The sequence below is a fragment of the Galleria mellonella genome, unplaced genomic scaffold, assembly GCF_026898425.1.
Source record: "Galleria mellonella isolate WM207_F2 unplaced genomic scaffold, CSIRO_AGI_GalMel_v1 utg21, whole genome shotgun sequence".
NCBI classification, from domain to species: Eukaryota; Metazoa; Arthropoda; class Insecta; order Lepidoptera; family Pyralidae; genus Galleria; species Galleria mellonella.
In genome coordinates, this window is record NW_026442037.1 from 1416171 (window position 1) to 1427489 (window position 11319).

Here is an 11319-nt window from a genome sequence, read left to right on the forward strand (position 1 = left end):
TTACAATGGATTGGCATCAAAATTAATACACAATAACTTGCTTATATGTAATTTCTATAAAATTTTGTGTATAAAATATAAAAATGAAAATAAATAATGCACAGAGGTGGTATTTAATTCATATAATTGGATTAATTTTACCGACATTATGTCAAATTGGTAAATAAGCAAAAGGAAATTACAAACAATTTTCCCATTACGCGGGAAATGAGAAAATTCGCCGCGAGATTTTTGAGTGTCTACGAATGTTTACGATAGCTCTAGAGAAACGTACAGATTTATTTTGTTTATTCATGGATTGTAATATATATAAATAAATTTATATTCTTGTTTGTATACCTATATACACTGATGTTATACTATAATAGTGATGTAATAAATATGGAATTACCGAAAAAAAATGAATAGAAAGCATTTAAGGCAGTAACATAATAGTATAAGGAACAATGTAAGGATTAAAAATTCATTAGGATGTAATATTTTGAATAGTTTGTATAGTTTGAAGGATATTTAATAATTTGTATATATATATATATATCTAAATACGGCTAGTATTTCGATTTATCGGTCAGTATTTGATTAATTCATTGTGTATATATGTGTGTAATCTACTACTAAGAACTTTGCACTCACTTTTTATATCAATAATAATAATATCTACGAAATTTTTCAAATACAATTTTGTCATCAAAATTAAAATTTTCAGTGAAAACTTTATAAGATTACAATCACATGATTAACGTGTTAGTTCGCTATCTGAGCACGTTTTAAATAATCCTTTAGAAAAATAAAAAAAAATATTAATTGTTTTTGAAAATGGACTGACATTTGCAATGTTGCTATACTTCTTTGAAGTACTCGTCTGTTTTTTTTAATGAGTAATAATGTTATGGTAGCCCCGCCTGCGCTATCAGTATACACTAACGGGGCAAAGGTGGGAGATGATAAATAAAGATGAAAGCAGGTCAGTTAGTCCATCCTAACAAAATCAACTAGAATTAACCACGATGGTTTTTAGGGGGAACCACGTGGAGATCGACCTGACAGGGTATATTGCTAGTAATGGGCCTATTTGGCATCATTACTAACAATCCTTTACCCCCTTATAACTTATCTACATCTACACTAATATTATAAAGAGGAAAGATTTTTTTTTGTGTGTATGTTTGTAATGAATAAATTAAAAAATCACTTTGCCGATTTCAAAAATTCTTTCACCATTAGTAAGCTACGTTCACCTTGAGTAATATAGGCTATATTTATTGCTAGAAAAGATTAGGTATCCTTACTAAAACTTTAGTAACGTAACTCAAGGTGTGAAAAAAATGCTATAAAATATCATTCGTTCGCGGAAACTATTAGTGATAGAACAAAAGTATGTTCTACAATATTGAAGAAAATATTAATAACTACAAAAAACTTCCCGATACTATATGTCCAACTATTATCGTTATGTCACAACAACCACTTTTTAAATGTTACAGCCGATATAATGTAAGGCGAACAGTAAACTGGCCACGTTAGAATATCCTGCCGAATCCCCAATTAACTCCACATAAGATCCATTTCTACCGCTCGGCTACCCACAAAACTTTGTACATACGAGTACACCCCTTTAATCTTATAAGGCGCAGTGACCCATGTGTTAGCTACAAGTTACTAAACTAATTCATTAGCAGTCAAACTAACCGGATGACAAAGTACGGTCGGCGGCGTTTGCCAATCGAATTTGAACATTATTACTACGCGCTTGAGACGTTTATGCCAGTTTATGCATTGGCGATGCTGGATCTTGCAAAAGCCATAGTTCCTCTGGGAAGGCATGACCACTGGCTTCCATCATTTTGTTAAAAGGCACGTTTCTGTGTCATGTTTGCATGAATAATTTACTTTGTGGTTTGACTTGTTTTTATTGATCAGCTTTCAAAGTATCTTACATGTTAAATTAGGATATAACCTATTTATGTGCTAAATTTTATTTAAATCTGTTCAGTAGTTTTTACGTAAAAGTTATTCAGACATTTCATCTTCCCAAACATTCGTTGCCTATTGAAAAAAGGAGGTTCTCTTATTTTTGTAGTAATAGTAGGGATATAATATCAGAATGTGTTTTTTTTTTTTTTATAAATTTTATCTGTATAAGTAATAAATTTAACCGTGTTATTTTCAACAGTAGATAGTTAAAAGTTGATATGTTGATAATGACGAAATATATAAATAATTATTAATATTTTATTAGAACTGGACAATGGATTGGTTGTAATGGATAACGAAAATGTTTTGTTTTTTTAGACATAAATACAAAATTATATGCATTACTTGTGGCATATGCATATAATAGGAAGAAAATTACACAATCTGACATATTCGTAGCTAATCATTTACGTAATTTGTTACAATTACATCTCGTCATATATGCAGTCTGTCAGTCTCGTCATATATATATATATATATATATATATATATATATATATATATACACGTATTTTATTGTAATCCAAGGTTGTCCATATCAGGACTTCGAATAGCGAAAACAGTTATTTTTTTTTAATAGGAAGTGAATTAATTGTTTCCTAAAATTCATCGATGGGCTGTGCCCTCTAACAACAAGGGGCGCGTACAAATGTTGTGACTTTGTGACCCTTTAATAAACAAACTTCTGACGTCGGCTGTATTACAGATAACTTGTTTAACGGGAATGAGTTCTTAACTATTTTTTAACCGTTTTTATTACCAATTTTTCCTTAGACAATTTTTTCCAATGTACATGCAACTTTAACTATTCCTTATTCATGCCCACTGCTGGACATGAGTACTCTCAAAAAGAAAAGCTTGTGAGTTTCTTTCGAGATTACCCTAACCTGCACTTTTGTATTGTGCTTTGTTTATTATATTCTTACTTGGCAATTATACGTAGATGGTGTAGACAGATAAATAGATAATTTATACTTCATTCAAAAATCCAGGGTCGCATGCAACGCATTTGGAGTTTAAACAAATTAACCTTCAGACAGTTTTTCTTTATATAATTTTTATCTTCTTCATATGCAATAATTGATTTAAAACTTTATACATAAATCTTTATACATAAGGGTTTAATGTGATTGACAATGATAAAACGCTCTGCACGTTTTAATTAAAATAACATTATACATTTATCCATCTTTCTTCTCTCGTGTTTGTTTTCCTTCTCACTCTTTCACCACAAAATCCATTTAATCGGTTAAGAAACAACGTAATGTTTAATTCATCTTGTTAGGCGAGATCACGCGCCATCAAAGGACCCACAAACACTGTGCTACGCCTATGAATATTTCATTAATGTGTTACTAAAAGCAAGTTTAGACGTATTCAGTACACGAGTGTGACATATATACAGGGTGGTATCGAAACCATTAGCATCTCTTTACGGGGTGTTCTAGTTTTACAAGGGAAATTGAACGTGTTTGTTTTATTTTTCAAATTAATTAATCCGAGTGAAGCTTCACAAGCTGAATCGGCGATGTGTCGGCCATGTTTCAAATTGACAACCGATATTTTTATTTTTATTTTATTTTAATGAGGCACACATAACAAATTATAACCATGTTTTTTTTATGCAACTTGGAATGGCAAACAAGTTGACGGCCCACCTGATGGAAAGTGATAACCGTCGCCTATAGACATGAGCAGTACCATGGACATAACAGAGTATACTGTTTCGCCCATGATACCCCCATGCGTTGCCATTCCTGAGGACTCAGGTGTTATTCCTCTGTACCCTGTAAATTCACGCCATATCCCACCCTTCAAACTGTAACACAGCCATGCAAACACAACTACTTCACGGTTGAAACACGAATGGGACAGAGGTACCCAAGCAATCGACTTTTGTACAAAGTCTCCCTCTGGTAAGAATATATCAATGAATTTGAAACCGATAGGGAAGAAAGTTGAATATAGGATATAATGGAGTCTACTTCTACTTTCTACCATTCTACTCATGGGTTCTTAATTGATATTTTTTCGAAAGAACCGTATGAATTAATAATTAAAATTGTTATCTATATAAAAGTGACTTCAATTATTTTGATTTAAAAACTAAACTACTAAACCCATTTTGATAAAATTAAAAATCTATCTGTAATTATATATTTTCAGATAAAAAAAATAGCAAATTTTAAGACTTAAAAAAATATAGCTATATATATTGACGACGATGAACGACAAGAAAAATAAAAAAAAAAGGAAAGAACCTTCGGGCCTCTCGTACTAATTTGGCGCGTTCAGTAACAAATATGAAAGACACTAATGACAAACGACCACTTAACCTGCCATTTGATAAGAAGGCACATCTAATTATTTTTAATTCATTCATTAGGAAGTGCCTTAATCTAAAGCACCATTCATACAGTTCCGAGTTTAAATTCAGTCAGTGCTCATCTATGATGGCGATAACTTTAATTGATTTCTTACATTTTGTAGAAACTTTTTCAAGTAGTTTTCCCTGTCATGTATTTTCGAACTGTTAATACCTATGAACATGCTCTAACACGCTTTATTTTTACATCCAATTTTGCATGCCAACGAGACGATATTTTGTGATGTCTATTTATATAAACGTTGATTTTACGTGAAAATAGTATAGAAAGACTGATATTTAAAATATGCGATGCATATTCACTAAAATGTTGTTGACACCAATTCTATGATATATGTGAACATTGGCTATACCACATCCCTGATAACTGTAGTTCCTAAACCGACGCTGTGTGAATGTTGCCTAAATAATATTTCCGTTTGCGAGATCTTAGCTACTAATAGCTAATGCTATTTCTATATTCGATAACACTTTAATGGTGATGAGTTTCTGCTTAGATTAAGAACTACATATGCATAGATAATATAACATAAGAGAGTTTCAGTATGGATTTTGAATAAATATCATGTAGAGGAAATTTTTCAATTCAATTGTAGTTTTTTATTTGTGAACCAATTTTAATTATTGTTTGTAATCGAAAAAATCTATGCCCGTATTGGTCGTATACTAATTTTGTTGAGACTGAAGTTGATTTTTTTGGAAAATATCTTAAAATGATATGGACGTAAATAATTGCTGGTAGAGCTCTTGCCGATCACTATGATTTTCGGTAAAACTCTTTACCTCTTTTTGTTTATTTATACAGGTGCGATCATTAGCATCCATTTAAAGTATTCTGTCGGTAAATCTGAATATTTTCCCATAGGAATATGTGTTGATAAGCATCAAAAGCTATCAAATATCCCATACATCCACAACGCGTTCAGCTAATACATATTAGTAACAGGGTTGTCAGATGTAATTAATAGAAATGCCGATTTGGGCCATAGTTGAAAAAAAAAAAACAAAACTGGCAAAATAGCCTATGTCCAGCAGTGGGCAGTTAACGGCTGATGTAAAAGTAATAATGGATAGATTCTTAATAGATTATTAGTAGTTACGTACAGCTAATAAATTCAATTTTATGTGGTACATAAAATTGAGTACCAGAGGGAGACTTTGTACAAAAGTCGATTGCTTGGGTACCTCTGTCCCATTCGTGTTTCTACCGTGAAGCAGTTGTGTTTGCATGGCTGTGTTTCGGTTTGAAAGTATGGCGTGAATTTACAGGGTACAGAGAAATAACACCTGAGTCCTCAGGATTGGCAACGCATGGGGGGTATTATGGGCGGAATAGTATACTTTGTTATGTCCATGGTACTACTCATGTCTATAGGCGACGGTTACCACTTTCCATCAGGTGGGCCATCAGCTTGTTTGCCATTCTAAGTTGTATAAAAAAAAACATTTTATTATACATGCTATTAATATATACAGGTACATATGTAGCAGAAAAATGCATAAGAGGCGAGCTCATCTTTGTAAGATTTCTCTTCCAGTAAACCAAAAATCGTTGTAGTCTTAAAAGCGACATTACAACCCATTACCATCGTACAAGCAAACAAACCATTACCGTCCCATTGCAGTGCCGCTGGTCTCTCCCCATAGGATATTAACCTAATTACCATGTCAGCCATATAACTTGGTAAAGGGTTTTTAAACAAGTTTACCTTCTCTTGGTCTGGTGTATTATGCGTTATATCTCTAAGCACCTCTTACGACATTCTAGAGATATTAAGAAATGCTCAAATAAATATAATGGTACATATTTTTCTTAATGAGTGATAATGGAATGGTAACCCTGCTTGCGCTGGTAGTATACGCTGGCGGGGCACCAGTGAGAGATCATTAATGCGAATATTTTTTTATACAACTTAGAATGGCAAACACGGATGGGGTTACCATTCCATTATCATATCCATAAAAAAAAAGTTTGGGGGGAAAAGGATTGTTGGCATTGGAGTTTGGCAGCCCCATTGCTAGCAATATGCCCTATCAGATCGACCTCCAGGGGGAACCACGTGGAGGTCGTACTCTGTTATGTCCATAGTACTGCTCATGTCTATAGGTGACGGTTACCACTTTCCATCAGGTGGGCCGTCAACTTGTTTGCCATTCTAAGTTGTATAAAAAAAATCTAATATTCTGCACTTCCCTATGGTTGACTGGGAATAAATCTTTTTAGCATTAAGTCCGCCATGTACACATACATGTACTAATGAATAAATAAATGCTTAATATGATCTGAATAAATAATTTTAAAATATTTATTTACTACTTTCAACGTATATAATATCTATATGTAAACATGATTGCATAAAGACATACAAATTAAACTACTATTGTATGTATTGTAACCGACGATTGCGTACGTAAATTTCAATCGATTATCTTAAAAATCTGTCATGGCTAGCTGCCTCTTTCACACTCATACTTAATAATATAACTGTCTCTATCAAGCAAATGACTTCATCTGTAAGACACGACAAACAGACGCCATGTAGACGCCTTGGTGTCTGCAAACATTTACGCCAAATATAATGTCCTTTAGAATCGCCTACATTTCTTAATACAACGTGTTAAGGTGTAATATTCTTTGATTTTGTTTCAAGGGAGGAAACCATGGGACAAAGTATTACGTCATGTTAACATTCAATTTTGCTAACTCATATGTTACTTACAATATAATTTTAAGTTACTTCGGGTTATGATATTGACATAAAAAGTCCATGTCATTGTTTTTTTTATAACACAGGGGGCGAACGAGCATACGGCTCACCTGATGACAAGTACCACCGCTGCCATAGGTATAGTAAGATGCGAGTGTTATATTTTAATTGATTTGTAATATATAAGATAGATAGATACTCTTTATTGTGTCCTCCATTAGATTATAAGTACAAACAATTACAAAAAAATATTATAATACATTGAGAAGACAATGGGTTGCCTTATCGCTAAGAGTGATCTCTTCCATTCACTTTTGGATGGAGAAGAAAATAATAATGAGAAGTCTTAATAGAAGCAACACAAACCAAAATATATTTTTTTCTTTTTTTGTAATTCTATTTCTTTGTTTGTTTCAATATCTATTCATATTCAATTACCTATTTCTAACATTCACGCATATGAAGTTATATATATTAGTTGCTTATATGTATATATATGTATACATATATATAAATAACACAATAAACCTCTATGTTTGTTTTATATTAAATTTTCAAAGCACTGTGTACCCAGGAACAATTTAGATGCTATCAAGGGAAATTACTTTGGCTAACAACCCTGTGTACCCTTTCAGGGAATTAAACAAACACACCGACCGGTTTTAATTCCAATTCTTTTATTGATTCGAGTTGTCCAATCCTGTAGAGATTTTATCTTTTCAAACTTACCAAATTGGGGTCTAATTTCATTCGATGACCCTTCTTTATGAAAAATGCTTAGAAACATTTTTTAAATGAAATTAAGAAAACCAAGTATAATATTTAAAAAGAATATTTAAATCAGATCCACAATACATGCAGAAATATGTAGACAGACATTAAAAAATATAGCGAACATACAACTCTTGTTTTTAAAGACAGTTAAGCAGTACAAAAAAAAATCGTTACAATCTGAGACGCAATCTTTAATTATATCATAAATCGCGGTCGTGCGTAGCCGGTAGTGAATCGCTAGTATTATATAATAATTGCGCTCGAATCACAGTCGCTCATAACTAAGGATCACGAAGTGATTCCGAAACTAGTTGAGATTTTTCGATCTACTTACATGTAAGTTAAATCGGTAGTTATTACATTAAAATATATAATAATAATAAATAATTCGATTCTGTAATCTACAATAATACATGTATGTATAATAAATGTGTGTATAATATATGTATGTATATGTAATATAATAATGTATGTATGTAGACAGCGGTGGACATCAAAACTTTGGTAGCTAGATAAGATTTATTCATACCATTTATTATGGGCTGGGACGCTGGCTCTGCTCTCTCACGGGCTGTAACTAGAAGGTCACAGTGGCGTCAACATGTCTGGAGCCATTACATCATTTGTCTAGGAGAAAGGTTGTATTTTAGGAGAACTGCTGGTCGATATAATAAACACAATCTGTGTCATTATAAGAGAATAAAATACATATAATCACAAAATTTACAAGTACCAATAGATCAGTATTTTATACTTAGGTACTTGTATATGTTAGTGCTGAGTTTTTTTACCCGAAATTCTCAGTACAAATTGCTTTCCGTTGATTTTTTTTAAGCAACTTAAAATAGCTAACAAATTGACGGCCCACCTGATGAATTTTGGTAACCGTCGCCTATAAACATGAGCAGTACCATGAACATAACAGAGTATACTATTTCGCCCATGATACCCCCTCTGTCTCCCTCTGCTACCCTCAGATGCTTTTAATCTCTGATCGCTGTACAAGGTGTTAAACCTATATTACATGTCACCCATACTTCTAATATTATAAGTTATACTAAGAAAGGAGTTGTTATGCATTAAAATAAATTACATAAATTTGAAACATATTTGGAGTAAATACTCCAAATATGTTATGAAATCATAATTTGATAATATTAAAAAGATAAAATATGACAAGTTGATAAGACAAGTTTTATTATCAAGACGTCTATTATACTAATTATATAACAATAAATAAATAACCCTTGGACATGATACATAGCGCCACCTAGACCCAAACTTTCTTAGTTTGGGACTTTTAGTTAAAATACCTAAATAAAGAAAAGAAGGAGAAATATTTTGATACTTTTTTTATATTTGAAAATAACAATTTTAAAAGAGCTACTAAAACGCTAACTAAAATTTTACAATTAAAATATTAAACATATTTCGGTTTGAAGAGTTCCCACCTTTGGCGTGAATTAACTGGGTATCTGTACCCAGGAATAACACCTAAGTCCTCAGGAATGGCAACGCATGGGAGCTTAAATAGTATACTCTATTATGTCCATGGTACTGCTCATGTCTATAGGCGACGGTTACCACTTTCCATCAGGTGGGCCGTCAGCTTGTTTGCCATTCTAAGTTGTATAAAACAAAACAAATAGATGTATATTGAACCCAGAGAGGCACAAAATAAATATATTATCTCTAAATACTTATATGTATGAATGAATATATTACGTAGGTAATTATGTAAAATATGTATATTAATGTTACAAATTAAAATCTCGCGCACGGATTCAAACACAAGCCTGCTTTTACTTTAATTAAACGTTCTCACAGATTAAATATAGAGGTACAATTTGGTACTTAGATTAGATATTTCATTTAATTTACAACTAATTATAGATGCTTGACGCTTAAGAATGATTATATATATCACCTATTTATATTTTAAATATAATTTTAATACACAAAAGTCCCCTGTTATTTTTAATATATGAAAAATCCCGCATCATATTATTCGTTTGTGCTAACTTCTGAAACCACTCATTTGTATTTTATAAAATTTTGTAAACATAAATTTTTTCTTTCAATTTACGAGATACAATAGTTTTTATACCTACCAATAAAAAAAATAAACCTCATAGATGGCGTGAAGATAATAATTTAAGATTAGGTTTTTTTCTATGAAAATAGAAAAAAACCGACTTTAAGTGTGACAAAACTCGTTATATTGATTTAAAAACTAAATTACAGAATCTGTTTGTATAATATTTCTATAGAATGATATCTGGAAGTATATTCTTTCAGATAAAATAAGAAGTTTCCAAATCGGTTTATAACTGACGGAGTTATGAGGTGACAACCATAAAAAAACAATCGAATTGAAAATTGCCTTCTTTTTTAAGTCGGTTAAAAAGAACATATAATATGTTGTGTCAGTTATTTATTATTTATTTATAACATTGGCTAATACCCGTATTTTTTCTATTATCTTTTTCGCCATGTACAGGGGATTCGTTCTCATACGCTTGAGCCTAAATGGTCACGTACAGAGCGGTTTCAGAGAAATTTTCTCCCATGAATGCTCAGGCTGTGGAATAAGTTCCCTGCCGAGATTTTCTCTAGAGACTACAGTATGGGGTTCTTCAAAAAGGGTATATTAAGGCTTCTTTAAGGTCGGCAACGGTCACCTGACACCTCTGGTGTTACAAGCGTCCATAAGCTATAGAGACCGTTTATCATCAGACGAGTTGTATGCTTGTTTTCCACCTTTGGGGTATAAAAAAAAATAATTTCTAATATAAATTAGGATAAAGTGTTCTACATTTTAATCTATGTTACATATTTGTGTACAAATATTCATTGAAATCCATTCAGGCATTTGATTATGTTTATCTAACAGAAATCCACATACCATTAAAAATAACTATGTGTTTTACTTCTGTAACTTTAGCAAATATTATGTTAAAAAAGGATAAATAACATAGAAAATATATCAACTATACTTTAATCCTATAAATTTAATCCTCCTAGGCTATATAAAATAGGATTCCAGCAATAGACAATATTATAGCAACATACTATTGTTATATTCTATTTCTTATATATTAAAAAGGGAGATAAAGCTTAGTAACTGTGGCAACCAGAGCACAGAAAAACCTTTAGATAGCAATCAAATGAACTGCCATGCTCGCTGTCGATCGATTATGAATACAGAATAGTCTCGTTCTAACAAACTCTCGAGAGGTTTCTAAAAGCTGTATTAGTGTTCATTCATTCAATTGATAAGCCGTAGTGTTCACTAGCTTTTATTCGCAGATTTGTCCACATTACGATATATACAGATTAGATAGATAGATAGATAGATAATTTATTCACATTACTTACAGCACACAAATTACAATAAAAAAAAAAACATACACATAATGCACAGTAAAAGAGATAAAAGAATGAAAATAAAAAAGCACAAAACAAAAACATTATTAA